Source organism: Halyomorpha halys, unplaced genomic scaffold, assembly GCF_000696795.3.
Source record: "Halyomorpha halys isolate HHAL.00 unplaced genomic scaffold, Hhal_1.1 Scaffold1092.1, whole genome shotgun sequence".
Taxonomy (NCBI): domain Eukaryota; kingdom Metazoa; phylum Arthropoda; class Insecta; order Hemiptera; family Pentatomidae; genus Halyomorpha; species Halyomorpha halys.
This window is the reverse complement of record NW_027105065.1, coordinates 76,304-76,781: the sequence shown is the minus strand read 5'-3', so window position 1 is coordinate 76,781 and position 478 is coordinate 76,304.

Here is a 478-nt window from a genome sequence, read left to right as displayed (position 1 = left end):
GAATAAGAGAAAATAAATGTCAGGAAATATGATTTAAAAAAAAAAATGAATAACGATGATTTCATAAATTTATTGGTGAACAATTGAAAGATTTTCTGCAAAGAGGAAGAGTAACTTTTAATCTTCAAGTTTTTGAAAGCTATAAAAAAAATAAACAAATCTAAATTCTGATATGCGAAAAAATCGTTTTTGATCTATTTCCTCAATTGTTCTTACACATAACTCAAAGACGATTCAACAATAAGTTTTATTGTAAAAGTAACTTTTTTTTATCACAAAATTAATTTTCCATCTTGGAAAAACATCCGTCTGGCACGACCAACTGCGACGAACCATCCTCAGACGCTCAAAGGGCAACTGAGCCCCTGGCCAAGAAGAGACGATCCAACTGAAATAGCTCCCGAGAAAAGGAATAGCTCAACTCATGAACCTGTACAACCTACATGCCTCATGTATGCCATCCTGTTTCCGCTGCTAA